Source organism: Lutra lutra, chromosome 4, assembly GCF_902655055.1.
Source record: "Lutra lutra chromosome 4, mLutLut1.2, whole genome shotgun sequence".
Lineage (NCBI taxonomy): Eukaryota > Metazoa > Chordata > Mammalia > Carnivora > Mustelidae > Lutra > Lutra lutra.
In genome coordinates, this window is record NC_062281.1 from 161,509,393 (window position 1) to 161,522,223 (window position 12,831).

The 12,831-nt window shown below is 36.9% G+C and overlaps 1 protein-coding gene across 14 annotated transcripts in view; it reads right to left on the reverse strand.

The window, feature by feature from the left end:
• Window positions 1-12,831, reverse strand: part of MAST2 (microtubule associated serine/threonine kinase 2) — a 208,642-nt gene that overhangs the window by 62,348 nt on the left and 133,463 nt on the right. The gene's annotated exons all lie outside the window — the stretch shown is intronic.

Below are 12,831 nucleotides of genomic sequence, written 5' to 3' on the forward strand. Positions count from 1 at the left end.
TCCCCTCCAGTTTCATAGTTTTTGAGAGAGAGAGAGAAAGAGCGTGCACGTGAGTAGGGAGTTGGGGGAAAAGGGCAAGGAAGAGAGGAAGGAATCTTAAGCAGGCTCCATACCCAGCATGAAGCCCGATGAAGTGCTCGATCTCACAACCCTGAGATCATGACCTGAGCCAAAATCAAGAGTCAGATGCTTAAGCAACTGAGCCACCCAGGCACCCCTCCAGTTTTATAGTTCTAAATCTTTGATGTTAATTAACAATACCTAGCATTTTATTGCTAATACTGTGCTCTCTCCTGAGAGTGCAAGACTCATATATTCAAGTGCCTATTTGACATCTCCAACTGGATGTCTTAAAAGGCATCTCAAATTAACATTTCTAAAACAGAGCTCTTGCAGTTCCCTCTAAAATCTGCTACTCCTCCCTAAGTTGTACTATCTCACTGCATGGTACCACCATTCATCTGGATGCTCAGGCAAAAACCTATGAATCATTGTTCGTTCTCTTTTCTTCACACCCACATCCAAAACAACCAGCAAGTTCTGTGGAATTATACCTTAAAAATATACCCTAAGCGGCGCCTGCCTTCAGCTTAGGTCATGATCCCAGGGTCCTGGGATCGAGCCCCGCAGCAGGCTCTCTACTCAGCAGGGAGCCTGCTTCCTCCTCTCTGCCTACTTGTGATATCTCTCTCTGTCAAATAAATAAATAAAATATTTAAAAAATATATATATATATACACCCTGAGTGCAAGCCATTCTCATTACCTTCGATACTACTACAACTCCAGTTCAAGTCTGTAAAAGATTTATGAAGGATCTTCCTTCCACTTTGATTCTTCCTGCCCACCCCCTGCTCCTACCAGTCTATTCTTCACCTATCAGCCAAAGTAATATTTTAAAAATCATAGATGAAATCATGTGAATTCCCTTTTTAAAAACTCCAGTGGTGGAGCACCAGTTAAGAGCCTGTCTCTTGATTTCAAATTACGTCATGATCTCAGGGTATCGGGAGCAAGCCCCACATTAGGCTCCATACTCAGTAGGGAGTCTGCAGGAGATTCTCTATCCCTCTCCTTCTATTCCTCCCCCACTCACATATATGTGTGTGCGTGCTCACTCTCTCTCTCTCTCTCAAATAAATAAATAAATCTTAAAAAAAAAAATAAAACCTCCAATGGCTTCCCATCCCATTTGCAATATAATTCAAATTCCTCACTATGGCCATTCAAATTAATCCTACTATAAAGGTTTGTTGTTGTTGTTTTATGTTAAGGATCTCAAGTAAGATTTTGTCTTTTAGATCTTCTTAAAAAGAAACATACCTATGTTTATTCAGCCCCCTGTTCTAAGGGCAAATAGGATACAAATATTGTCAGTAGGCCCTTCAGTTTTGAACATTAGAAATTTTACAAAACATACATATGAAACCATATTGACCTTTGGTGAGCTTACCCAGATCAAGGGACTCCTGAGTCAAAAGATACCTCAGAGACTTCTGCACTTCATGTTACCCTACTCCCTTAATAATTAACATTCTCTCCTCCTGGACTTACCCAATTATACCAAATTTTTAGAAAGCATGAGTTCAAATGAGGACTTGTATGGATGCTCCTTTATTCTTCCAAGCAGGCTAATGTCTCTCTTTTCTTTGCATTCTTCTAGCACTTGTAGTTTATCCTACACTCAGTGTAAGTGTCACTGTGGTATAGTAGAAAGAGACAGGGCTTTGCAGTTAGAAGATCTGAGTTTGAAACTGGCTGTTTGACCTTGAACAAGCCTCATAAACTCTCATGCTCTGGTGTTCTCAATTATAAAATGAAGGTAATATAAACCTTATGTGTCATTCTGGACTCTGCACCAGTTTGTATTCGACCCACAATAAATTTTGTATATCGACCCATCATAAATTTTGTTGGCCTTAACATCAAAATATATGCAAAGCTGATCATTTTTTCACTTCTTTTACTACTACCACCTTGGATCAAGCCACTTATCTGAATTAAGTAAACTAGCTTCCTTGTTGGTAGTACTGCTTCCACTTTTGTTCCCATGGAATCTGTTCTCAACAAAACAGCCTTTAAAATATAATTCAGAAAATACTTCTACTTCCAATCATGATAGAGTAACAAATAATATAATTACCCTCTCATATAATAAACTAGACCAAAAAAATGAAACAATTTTCAGACCCTGGACAAGTAGTAATCTAGGACAGTGATCGTTAAGAGAAGGGGAACAAACAACGTGAGTACTATGATTACCCAAGCTTACTATCTGAAAAAACTTCCCAGCAACAGTGCAGGGAGGAGGTGCCTGCACAGAGCCTGGCAGTCTCCTTGAGTTGAAAAAGCTACCCAAGAAAAGGAGGTGAAAATTCCTCAGTGTACACATAGGGTCAGAAATAGTTTGTGCTCTGAGCACTCAGGAGATGAAAATCTGGTTATTCATGGGACAGCAGAAAGAAAATATTAGTCCCAAATGCTACTCTGGTCCTACCTAACAAAGCTTAAAAGCAATCCTGAAAAAGATCAAACTATTTCCAAGTAACTTAACTGTATCTCAGTTAAGGCTCAAAAATATTGAAAGGAATAAAAATGACATATCTGATAAAGGGTTAGTGCCCAAAATATATAAAGAACTCATAAAACCCAACACCCCAAAAAACAAATTACCCAGTTTAAAAATGGGCAGAGGACACAAATAGACATTTTTCCAAAAAGACATACAGATGGCCAACAAACACATGAAAAGATGTTCAACATCACTCATCATCAGGGAAATACAAATCAAAACCACGACGAGATACCACCTCACACCTGTCAGAATGGCTAAAATTAACAACACAAGAAACAACAGGTGTTGGTGAGGATGCAGAGAAAGGAGGACCCTCACACTGTTTGTTGGTAGGAATACAAACTGGTGCAGCCACTCTGGAAAACAGTATGGAGGTTCCTCAAAAAGTTAAAAATAGAACTATCCTGGGGGGGGCGCGCCTGGATGGCTCAGTGGGTTAAGCCTCTGCCTTCAGCTCAGGTCAAGGTCTCAGGATCCTGGGAGGGCTCTCTGCTCAGCAGAGAGCCTGCTTCCCTCTCTCTCTGCCTGCCTCTCTACCTACTCGTGCTCTCTCTGTCAAATAAATAAAATCTTAAAAAAAAAAAAAAAAAAGAACTACCTTGGGATCCAGCAATTGCACTACTAAGTATTTACCCAAAGGATACAAAAATGCTGATTCAAAGGGATACATGCACGCTGATGTTTATAGCAGCACCATCAACAACAGCCAAAGTACGGAAAGAGCCCGAATGTCCACTGACAGATGAACGGATAAAGAAGAGGTGGTATATATGCACAATGGAATTATTACTCAGCCATAAAAAATAATGAACTCTTGATATTCGAGACACTGTGGATAGAGCTAAAGAGTATTATGCTAAGCAAAATAAGTCAGTCAGAGAAGGACAAATACCACATGTGTATACTCATATGTGGGATTTAGAAACAAAACAAATGAACACAGATGGAAAAGGAAGAAAAAGAGATGATAACCAAGAAACAGACTCTTAACTATAGGGAACAAACTGATGGTTACCAGAGGGGAGGTGGTGGTGGGGAGATGGGTTAAATACGTGATGGGGATTAAGGAGAGCACTTGTTGTGATGGGAACCAGATGTATACAAGTGTTGAATCACTAAATCCTACACCTAAAACTAATATTACTCTGTATGTTAATGAATTTAAGTAAAAAAGGAATAAAAATATTCACATATAACAAGTCTACACTGTTTCGTATGTAATAAAAAATCACTAGGCATGGGAAAAAGCAGGCAAATAGGACCCATAATGAGTGGGAAATCAATAGATGCAGAAACGATAGAGATGACAGAATTAACAGAACACTAAAATTGTTACTATAACTATATTCCATATTTTCAATAAGCTATAGGAAAGTATCGGCATGTGAAGGAGAGATTTATGAATATTCACGATATTTAAAAAACACAAATAAAATTTCTAGAGAATAAGAGTCTCAGATGAAAATTAAACTGGATGGCATTAACAGAGATGAGGCACTGCAGAAGATCAGTGAACCCAGACATAGCAAGAGAAGCTATGCAAAATGAAACAGAAAAGAAAACGTTTAAAACTGGAAACAGCAACAGCAAGCAGTGAGACAACTTCAAGCAGACTAAACGTGTAATTAGAGTCCCTAAAAGGAAGGGAGGGACCAAAAAAATGTTTGAAGGACTAACTGCTAAAAAATTTCCAAATTGATGGTAACTATAAACTCACAGATCCAAGAAACTCAACGGACCCCAAGGACAAGAAACATGAAGAAAAATATGCCAAAGTACATAATAATCAAATTACTTAGAATCAGTGATAAAATCTTAATAGCACCACATATAAAGATTATCTAACACACAGAAGAACAAAGGTAACAATGACAATAGACTTCTCATTGGAAAAAGATGCAACCCAGAAGATAGAAAAGACACGTCTTAAAATATTGAACACCAAATTCAATACCAAGTGAAAATATCTCTCAAAAAGGTAGCCAAAATGACTTTTTCACACAAAGAAAAGCTAAAATAATTCATTACCAACAGACCTGCATTAAGGCCTTCAGGCAAAAGGACATGATACCAGATAGAAATCTGGATCTACACAGAGTAAAGAAAAGCACCAGAAATGGTGAATATATGGGCAAATATAAATCTTGATTTTTTATTTTTAAAATCACTTTAAAAGATAATTGAGTTTTAAAGGAAATACAATAATTTACTGTGGGCTTTACAAGCCGATGTAGATATAAATGGGGGATAGCCACAGCACAAAGCTTTGGAGGGAAGAATGGAAGCACAACACTGTGAGGCTCTTACATTAAATGTGAAGTGATATAGTATTACTTGAAGGTAAATCGTAATGAGTTAAAATTTTATACTATACAAACTAATACAGCTACTAAAAAAAAAGGTATAGTTAATAAGCCAACAAAGGAAATAAAATGGAACCATAAAACATACACAATCCAAAAAAAGGCAAAAAAAGGAAGAAAGGGAAAATAAGTACAGTTGGGCAAAACAGAAAACAAATAGTAAGATATTTAAGCCAATTACACCAATAATCACATAAAATATAAATGTTCTCAAAACATATTCAAATTACAGCAGAGACTTTCAGATTGAACAAAATAGCAGGGCCAAACTATATGCTGTTTATTATTTGTGACAGCCAGAAACTAGAAACCACCTCAAATATCCACTGACATGAACGATCAGTCATAATATATCTATACACTGGACAACTACTCTGTAATAAAAAGGAATGAAATACTAAGTCAAACAATGGATGAACTGCAAAATAATTATGATGAAAGCAAGAAGCCAGACATAAAAGAGTACACACGGAATGATTCCATTTATATTAAATTTAAGAAAATGCTCACTAACCTACAGTGATACCAGATTAGTGGTTGCCTGACCAGAGGCAGGAGAGGGATCATACAGAGGCATGAGAAAATTTGGGGGACTTCTAGATACATTTATCTAGACTGTCATGATGGTTTCACAGATGCATGCATATATCAAAACCCATCAAATTTTATGTTTTAAACATGTACAATCTATTATGCTTTGATCATACTTCAACAAAAACTATAAAAAATATTTTTTTAATGTAAGTAATATCAAAGTCACTCTTCTGCTTAAAATTCTCCCTGTCTACAACAAAAACTAAGGATGTACTGCATGATGACTAACATAATAAAAAAAAAATTAAAAAAAGAATGTAAAAATTTGAAAAAAAAAATAAATAAAATTCTCCCTGTCTCACTGAGAATGAAAGTCAATGTTCTTACAGTGGACTACAAGGCTTTACATGTTCTGAATTACATTTCCTCTTTCCCTCTTACTCTACTCCAGATACATGGGCTTCCTTCCTTCTCTTAGAGTAGGTCCAGCATGCCACTGCCTCAGAACCTTTACAAATGGTATTTCCTTTGCTCTGTTTCCCCAGATAGCCTCATGGTTTGCTCCCGCACCTCCTTAAGATTTTTGTTCAAGTGCAGTCTTCTCCATGAATTTGCCCCTAATCATGCTATTTAAAATGTAACTCCCCCCACAAAACTCCCTAGCTCCTTTTCCCAATGTATTTTTCTCAAGAGAACTTACCACTATCTAACATACTACACATTTTGCAAATTCATTTTGTTTGATGTCTCTCTTCCCATTAAAATCTAGGCTCCATGAGGCCTGAAGCCTGTGCATGCTTTGCTTACTGCTGTATTCCTCAGTTTCTAGAACACTGCCTGGCACATGGAAGGCTCTCAAAAAATATTGTTAAATGAATGAATGAATGGATGGATGAATGGATTTGTCATAAGGATTAAAATAAGAGAGGATACCTGTATACCTCGCCTGTGTAAGGTATATCAAACCATTGTGTCTAAATTCCTTGTGTAAGAAAATGAAGATCTCTTGACACCACAGGAACAGATAATTGGTCCTAATTTCATTGCCATGATCTTATTTAAAATTTAAAACAAAATCCAAAACGCTGAAGATCGTATTTCCAGGCCACATGCCTTTTTATGAAGGTACACATAATCTCAACTGGCAAATCTGCAACAGCTGCGAGGGGAAAAAAGGTCAGACACCCTCGTACAGATGTCATGACTCAGCTGGGCTCCGAAACAAGGAACTGGCTAATTTTTCCATTTCAACAGACTCTGGCCATTTCCCCTGTATCCTAGAAGATAAAGATCAGGTCTTAATTCCTTCATCCCAGTAAGATCAAAGTACTGGATGTTTACAGAGTCAGCCGCATTAACTCTCAGCTGACAGGAGGAAACCTAGAAGTCCTCTGAGCTGATTCTCTGATGCCTGTTGCAAGAACTGGGTTAAATCAGACTGCTGGTTAATACCATCCCAGTCACTTGGTCACTTAGAGCAAGACCTGGCATTTCACTTTCCTATATGCTTCACCATAGTCATCTCGGTGAATAGTGGCAGCAACAACTAAAGCACCCTGTGCAATCTCTTGATACTGTCGCATTGAGGCCGTATTTGGAGAAATCCCAGCCTTCAAAAATGCTTCTTTCCATCAACTAGCAGGTATGCAAATCTGCCCCTGCCCCCTCCCTGGAGGAGCCGCTGTAAACTCATTTAGCAGGTCTCCTTCCCAGTCTGAAGCGATACCTCTCTGATCTCCAAATCCCACAAGTCCAGCTGCTCTGAGAAACTTGAGAATTCAGTACTTGGCTAACAAGTGGCTACTTCCCTTCAAAATTCAGAGTGAGGAAAAGACCACTTCTGGTTCATTAAGCGTGATCAATAAAATACAGAAGAAACTGGGATCATTTAAGATCAAGGACTTTCAAATGTTATTTCAGAGTAACAACCATGACAATGTCCCTGTGAAGACTAAGAAGCTAGACTTCAGGGGCGCCCGGGTGGCTCAGTGGGTTAAGCCGCTGCCTTCGGCTCAGGTCATGATCTCAGAGTCCTGGGATGGAGCCCCGCATCGGGCTCTCTGCTCAGCAGGGAGCCTGCTTCCTCCTCTCTCTCTGACTGCCTCTCTGCCTGCTTGTGATCTCTCTCTGTCAAATAAATAAATAATCTTAAAAAAAAAAAAAAAAAAGAAGCTAGACTTCAAATTCATTCTTCGAGGTTAGCATTACAGATACCAAAACTAGGCAAACACTCTCTCAAATAAATAAAATAAAACACTACAAAAAAAAGGAAAGCTACAGGCCAATATCTCTAATGAACACAGATGCAAAAATTCTCAACAAAATATTAGCTAATCAAATACAACAATACATTAAAAAAATCCATCCATCACAATCAAGTCGGATTTATTCCTGGGATAGAAGGGGGAGTGAATATTTGCAAACCAATCAATGGTTATCACTTCAATAAGAGAATGGACAAAAGCCACATAATCATTTCAATAAATGCAGAAAAAGTATTTTTGTCAGTACAATTTCCATTCATAAAAAAAACCTCAACAAAGTAGGTTTAGAGGGAATATACCTCAACATAATAAAGGCCATATATGAAAACCCACAGAAAAATAGCATACTCAATGGGGAAAAACAGCTTTCCCCCTAAGCTCAGGAAGAAGACAAGGATGTGCACTCTCACCACTTTTACTCAACATAGCACTGGAAGTCCTAGCCACAGCAATCAGACAAGAAATAAAAGGCACCCAAATTGGTAAGGAAAAAGTAAAACTTTCACTATTTGCAGATGACATGGCACTGTATACAGAAAACCTGAAATACTCCACCAAAAAACTGCTAGAATGGATAAATGAATTCAGTAAAGTCACAGGATATAAAAATCAATATACAGAAATCTATTGCATTTCTAGACATCAATGATGAAGTAGCAGAAAGAGAAATTAAGAAAATAACCCCATTTGAATTGCCAAATTCCAAAAGAATAAAATACCTAGGAATGAACGTAGTAAAGGAGGTGAAGGACCTGTATTCTAAAAACTATAAAACACTGATGAAAGAAATTGAAGATGATACAAACAAATATAAAGAAATTATATTCTCAGGTTGGGAGAAAATACTGATAAAGTGTTGATACTACCGAAAGCAATCTACAGATTTAATGCAACAGGGGCACCCAGCTATCTCAGTCAGAGCATGTGACTCTGTCTCGGGGCTTCGAGTTCCAGAGCCCCAAGTTGGGTATGGGGATTACTTTAAAAATATAAAATCTTAGGGGCACCTGGGTAGCGCAGCTGGTTAAGTGTCTGTCTTCAGCTCAGGTCATCCAGGGTCCTGGGATGGAGCCCTGGGTTGGGTCCGGCTCCCTGCTCAGGGAGGAGTCTGCTTTTCCGCCGGTCCTTGTCCCTGCTCATGCTCACGCTCTCTCTGTTTCTCTCTCTCAAATAAAGTAAAATCTTAAAAAAATTTTTAAAAAAAATTTTTAAATAAAATCTAAAAAAAAAAAAAAACACAGCATTTTTCATAGAACTAGAAGAAATAATCTGAAAATTTGTGTGGAAACACGTGTAAAAAAGACCTTGAATAGCCAAAGCAATCATGAAAAAGAAGAACAAAACTGCAGGTACCACAATCCCAGGTTTCAAGATATAATACAAAGCTGTAGTAATCCTAACAGTATAGTACTGGCACAAAAATAGACACATAGAGGGCATAGAACACAATAGAGAGCCCAGAAATAAACCCATGATTATATGGCCAATTAGTCTTTAACAAAGAAGCAAGATTATGCAATGGGAAAAAGTCTCTTCAACAAATGGTGTTGGGAAAACTAGACAGCTACATAAAAAAGAATGAAACTGGACCACTTTCTTACACCATACACAAAAATAAACTCAAAATGGATTAATTATTTGATCATTTGATCATCCCAGTAAATGGGAGAACTGAAACCATAAAAATCTTGGAAGAGAGCATAGGTATTGCCCCCCCCAAACCCTAAGGGGACTACATCAAAATAAAAAGCTTCTGCACAGCAAAGGCAACCATTAACAAAACTAAAAGACAATTTACTTAAGGAGAGAAGATATTTGCAAACAATATATCCACTAGGGGGCTAATATCCAAAATATATAAAGAACTGATACAACTCAAAAACACAAATATATACAATTTAAAAATGGGCAGAAGACATAAACAGACTTTCTCCAAAGAAGACATACAGATGGCCAACAGACACATGAAAAGTTGTTCAACATCACTCATCATCAGGGAAATGCAAATCGAAACTACAATATTGTCTCACACCTGTCAGAATGACTAAATCAAAAACACAAGAAACAACAAGTGTTGCTGAGGATGTGGAGAAAAAGGAACACTCATTCACTATTGGTGGGAATGCAAACTGGTGCAGCCACTGTGGAAAACAGTATGGAGGTTCCTTGAAAAATAAAAAATAGAATTACCATATGATCTAATAATTCCACTACTAGGTATTTACCCAGAGAGTACAAAAACACTAATTCGAAAAGCTATAGGTATCCTTAAGTTTACTGCAGCATTATTTACAATAGCCAATATATGAAAACAACCCAAGTGTCCATCAATAGATGAATGGATAAAGAAGATGTGGTATATATATGCAATGGAGCATTACTTAGCCATCAAAAAGAAGGAAATCTTGCCACTTGCAACAATATTGATGGGCCTATAGGGTGAAATCCCAAGTGAAATAGAGAAAGACAAATGATAGATGATTTCACTCAGATGTGGAATTTAAGAAACAGAACAATTGAACAAATAACAAAAGAGACCAAAAAAACCAGAATCTTAACTATAAAGAACAAGCTGATGGTTACCAGAGTGGAGGAAAGTGGTGGGATGGATGAAATAGATGAAGAGGATTAAGAGTATACTTTATCAGCGTTAAGCATGGAGCAATAGAATTGTTGAATCACTGTTTCAATAGCTTCCTAACTATTCTCCCTTGTTTACTCTTGTCTTCTCAACACAAGTAGTCATAATGATCTTTTAAAACATTAGATTATTTTACTCTGCCCAAAACCTTCCAAAGCCTAATTTTTAACATAGAAGTTATTAGCTACACCAGTCATTGCACTAATTCTTCTACCTGAAATGCCCTTTCCTCAGTAATACAATGGCAAAAATCCCTTACTTCTTTCAAGACCTTACTAAAATGTGACTTACCCATTTCCCTATATGATACTGTGACCTGTTCTCCCGTAATCTCCCTTACTTTTTCTTTTCTTCTCTTTTCTTTCATTTCTCTCTCTCTCTCTCTCTTTTTGATGGAAGCTCTTCTTGGATTAACCAAGTATTTTTTTTTTTAAGATTTTATTTATTTATTTGACAGAGAAAAATCACAAGTAGGCAGAGAGGCAGGCAGAGAGAGAGGAGGAAGCAGGCTCCCCGCTGAGCAGAAAGCCCGACTCGGGGCTTGAACCCAGGACCTGGGATCATGACCTGAGCCGAAGGCAGCGGCTTAACCCACTGAGCCACCCAGGCGCCCCAACCAAGTATTTTTTAACCCCTCCTTCATTGATTTGGAAATTATACACGGTTTTATTTTTTTAAAAAAGTAATTATTATTATTAAAGTTTTAATAAGTACTCCTATCTTAATAAAGTCTAAGATTAGCCAGCATCTCAATCCTTCCAAACAAAATTAAAAGATCTTAACTCCAATTCTCCCCCATCCCCTTTCAATTTACATGTTATTTGGTCCAGTATTTCAGGTCTAGCTTGCTGTTATATTGCCAAATTAATAATTATTACTGTTGTATGCAAGAATTGCATGCTTAAATTTACTCATAGATTTTCCAATTCCTTTGCTCAGCATTTCCTCTTGGATCTCACACCTTTCTTCTTAGCAATGATTTCAGTCAGAATTTGATAGTGATAAAAAAACTTCTCAATTTTGATGTTTGCCTGAAAGTGTTTTTATTTTGCTCAATAACTTCCAAGGAAAATTAAGCAGGTATAGAATCTTACAACCTCTTATTGAGAGTGACTTTTTTCACAGTATCTTAAGGATATTATCCCATTATTTTATGGCTCCTGTTATTGCTGTTAAGAAGCTTGCTTTTAGGATTATTATTCCTTTGTAGTTAATTTTTCTTTTTTCTCTAGTTCTTTTTTTTTAACCGCTAGCTTTGTTTTTTAGATATAATTCACATAACATAGAATTCAACCTTTTAAAGTATGTAATTCAGGGTTTTTTAGTATATTCGCAAAGCTGTGCAACCATCACCACTAACTCCAGAACACTTTCATTACCCCCAAAAGAACTCCTGTAACCATAAACAGTCACTCCCATCCTCCCTTCCTCCCCCACCTCTCTTACCAGGCAACCACCAATGTATCTCTATGGATTCATCTATTCTGGATATTACATAGAAATGGAATAATACATTATGTGGTCTTTTGTGTCTGGCTTCTTTCAGTTAGCATCGATGTTGTCCAGATTCACCCACGTTGCAGCTTTTATCAGTACTTCATTTCTTTTTATGTCTAAATTATATTCCATTGAGTAAATACGCCACAGTTTATTTATCTATTCATAAAGTGATGGACACTTGGGTTGTTTCTATTTTATGGCTATTTTAAATAATATTGCTATGAACATTTGTGTATTTGTGTGTATATCTGTTTCCAATTCTCTTGGGTGGGCTTCCTTACTGAATTTATTTGTTAGAGCTCTTTTAGCTTTTGTGGATTCTTGAGGGTTTTCTAGCTCCTTTCAAAACCTCTGTTTTTATGGTTCTGCAATTTTACTGCAATGTATCTAGATGGAGACTTATTTCTGCTTATTGTACTTCATGATGTTATTTTATTTCTAATCAGTTTTGGAAGGTCTCAATCATTATCTCTATAAATATTGTTTTTCCCCCCATTTCTCTATATTCTGTTGGACATTCTTATTGTATCTTCCATACTTCTTAGCTCTCTTTCATTCTTTGTATCTTTCCATCTCTGTGCTGCACTCTAGATAAAATTTTACTAACTTTGTCTGCAGCTTTACTATGTAACCTGACTGTTAATTTTTCAAATTTAATGACACAACATATTTAATTTCTTGAATTCTAATTTACATTTTCCCCAAATATGCCTGGTCTTTTTTACTAAATATGTCTTGGGGTGGAAAACCATTTATCATGCTAATGGACATCAAAAGAAAGCTGGGGTGGCAATCCTTATACCAGACAAATTAGATTTTAAACCAAAGACTATAGTAAGAAATGAGAAAGGACACTATACCATACTTAAAGGGTCTATCCAACAAGAAGATCTAACAATTGTAAATATTTATGCCTCTAACATGGGAGCAGCCAATTAATAACAAAATCAAAGAA